Below are 3710 nucleotides of genomic sequence, written 5' to 3' on the forward strand. Positions count from 1 at the left end.
GGTTTTCTCCCGAGCTCCTCCTCGCTGCTCCCGCTGGTCCCGACTGGTCTCGGGCCTCGCCTCTCTCCGGTTTTTATACCGGTCTCACCACACTGCTCCCGACTGGTCTCGGGCCTCGCTGGTCGCCGGGTTTTCTCCCGAGCTCCTCCTCGCTGCTCCCGCTGGTCCCGACTGGTCTCGGGCCTCGCCTCTCTCCGGTTTTTATACCGGTCTCACCACACTGCTCCCGACTGGTCTCGGGCCTCGCTGGTCGCCGGGTTTTCTCCCGAGCTCCTCCTCGCTGCTCCCGCTGGTCCCGACTGGTCTCGGGCCTCGCCTCTCTCCGGTTTTTATACCGGTCTCACCACACTGCTCCCGACTGGTCTCGGGCCTCGCTGGTCGCCGGGTTTTCTCCCGAGCTCCTCCTCGCTGCTACCGCTGGTCCCGACTCAAGGAAGACATTGCTAAAGCCACCATGCACGCAGTGGACGAATCCATCCCCTTCCAGGTGGAAAGCGACGCGTTCGGCTTTGCCCTGGCCGCTACCCTCAATCAGGCGGGGAGACCCGTGGCCTTCTTTTCACGAACCCTCCAAGGCCCGGAGACCAGACACTCCGCTGTTGAGAAGGAGGCCCAGGCGATTGTGGAGGCTGTGCGTCATTGGAGGCACTACCTGGCCGGAAAACGATTTACCCTGCTCACTGACCAACGTTCAGTTGCTTTCATGTTTAACATCAAGCAGAGGGGCAAAATCAAAAATGACAAGATCTTGAGGTGGAGAATCGAACTTTCCACCTACAATTACAAGATCTTGTACTGGCCCGGGAAGCTCAATGAACCCCCGGATGCGCTATCGCGTGGCACCTGCGCCAGCACGCAGATCGATAGACTGCGGGCCCTCCACAATGACCTCTGCCACCCGGGGGTCACCAGGTTTTTCCACTTCATCAAGGCCCACAACCTGCCTTACTCTATTGAGGAGGTCAGGACCATGACCAGGAACTGCCAAGTCTGCGCTGAGTGCAAACCGCACTTTTATAGACCAGACAGGGACATCCTGATAAAAGCCACTCGCCCCTTCGAGCGCCTGAGCGTTGATTTTAAAGGGCCTCTCACCTCCTCCGACCGCAATGTGTACTTCCTCAATATTATTGATGAGTACTCCCGTTTCCCGTTCTCCATCCCCTGCCTGGACATGACCAGTGCCACGGTCATTAAATGTCTGAACGACCTCTTCACCCTGTTCGGTTTCCCCAGCTATATCCATAGCGACCGTGGCTCATCGTTTATGAGCGACGAACTCCATCAGTACCTGCTAACTAGGGGTATTGCCACAAGCAGGACCACCAGTTACAACCCCCGGGGGAACGGACAGGTGGAAAGAGAAAATGCAACAGTTTGGAAGGCCGCCCTGCTAGCCTTAAAGTCTAGGGGCCTTCCAACCACCCGCTGGCAGGATGTGCTCCCCGATGCGCTCCACTCTATTCGGTCACTGCTCTGCACTGCCACTAACGCCACCCCTCATGAGAAAATGTTTGTCTTCCCAAGGAAGTCCACATCGGGGACATCGCTACCGCCATGGCTGACGTCCCCATGGCCGGTCCTACTGAGAAGGCAGGTGAGGACCCATAAAACGGACCCCCTGGTCGAGAGGTTCGACCTCCTCCACGCCAACCCCCAGTATGCTTACATTGCATACCCGGACGGGCGGGAGGACACAGTCTCCATAAGAGACCTTGCACCCTCGGGGGCTGCAGTAACCCACTACTCACTACCACCCCCCCCACGATCCGATATCCAGCCCCAGCAGGCGGCAGGCCTGGGCCCCGCGACCCGCTCGACATCTATGTGGATGACACGCCTGTGCCACAGCCCATGCAGGACTCGACGCCGGAAGCTCCACTACCCCTGCCATCGCCACGCCGATCACAGCGGCAGACAAGACCTCCGGAGAGACTCCAATACACTAACTTTTAATACACTTCACCCCGCCGGACTCAATTTTAAACAAGGGGTGAATGTGGTAAACCACTGTTTGTATTCCACTGTGTACATGCCTGGACATGCCTCGGCTGAATCCTCCCACAAGTCCTAGTATAAAGGTGACGGCTCCCCAGCCCTTTGTATTTCTGGACCGATCGACCACTCGAGGCAGACCTTCATTCTTTTGTTCATAAAAGCCTTTAGTTACTCTCTTAACTCTCAGTCTTTTATGAGTAATTGATAGCGCATCAACCCTTTACTAAAATGTCCCCGTTTCTTACATTTAAAACAAGTAACCTCTCTTGCTGGGCATCTTTGCCTGGAGTGTTTAGATTGGCCACAAAAATAACACCTAGACCCATGGGGTACTGCCGCAACAGTAGGATTAAGTAGAGGCTCCATTGGCGTTATGGATGCCTCCATACTCGGAACACACGAAGCTGAGAGAGACGCATGGGCTGATGCATACACTTCTAAATTCTTCTGGGCTACATCTAACGATCGAGCCATAACAACGACTGTTTTTAAAACTAACGAGTCATTCTCAAGGAGTCTCTATCTAATATAATTATATCGGAGGCCAGATATGAAAGAATCGCGGATGGCTTCTTCCTGATTCAATATGTCAGAGACAGCCTTGTAGTTGCAATCCTTAGCCAAAGCCTTAAGATCACGCAGGAAATCATCCAGGGATTCCTCCGATAATTGCCTGCGAGTGGACAAAAGATACCTACCTAGATTGGGAGAGGGGGAAGTACAGAGAGACCTGGGTGTTCTTGTACACCAGTCACTGAAGGCGAGCATGCAGGTGCAACAGGCGGTCAAGAAGGCAAACGGTATGCTGGCCTTCATAGCAAAAGGGTTAGAATACAGGAACAGGGATACCTTGCTGCAGCTGTACAGGGCACTGGTGAGACCACACCTCGAGTACTGTGTACAGTTTTGGTCGCCTCATCTGAGGAAGGATGTTCTTGCCATGGAGGGGGTGCAGCGGCGATTCACCAGGCTGATACCAGGAATGGCGGGAATGACCTATGAGGAGAGACTATGTAGTTTAGGGATGTACACACTGGAGTTTAGAAGATTGAGAGGGGACCTCATAGAAGTGTATAAAATTCTGACAGGTCTAGACAGACTGGATGCAGAAGGAATGTTTCCCTTGGCGGGTGAGAACAGAACTAGAGGACATAATTTAAGGATAAGGGCTAAACCATTTAGGACAGAGATGAGGGGGAATTTCTTCACTCAGAGAGTGGTGAACCTGTGGAACTCATTGCCACAGAGGGCAGTGTATGCCAGCTCATTAAATATATTTAAGAGGGAATTAGATATATTTCTACGGGCAAAAGGGGTTAAGGGTTACGGAGAGAAGGCGGGGACGGGATACTGAATTAAAGGATCAGCCATGATCTCATTAAATGGCGGAGCAGGCACGAAGGGCCGAATGGCCTACTCCTGCTCCTATCTTCTATGTATCTATGTATCTATGTATACTTCATTAACTGACTTAAGGTACTGGGCCTTAAGAGCTGCAAGGGTCTCTTCATACATAGTAATATCTTCAAATATAGAGTAAGTTTGATGACTTACCAAGTTGGTTAAAAGACCCAACTTCGTAACCGTCGGATCGATCGATGCAATGAAGTGTTCAAGACATCGAAGCCAATGCGTAAATTTCTTCGACGCATCTGCCGAATGGGGATCGATAACCAGATGCTCTGGTTTCAAAAATCGATCCACCTTCCAAA

The sequence above is a fragment of the Somniosus microcephalus genome, unplaced genomic scaffold (assembly GCF_052327205.1).
Source record: "Somniosus microcephalus isolate GS21.2 unplaced genomic scaffold, FLI_Smic_1.0 unresolved_chr4, whole genome shotgun sequence".
Classification (NCBI taxonomy): Eukaryota; Metazoa; Chordata; class Chondrichthyes; order Squaliformes; family Somniosidae; genus Somniosus; species Somniosus microcephalus.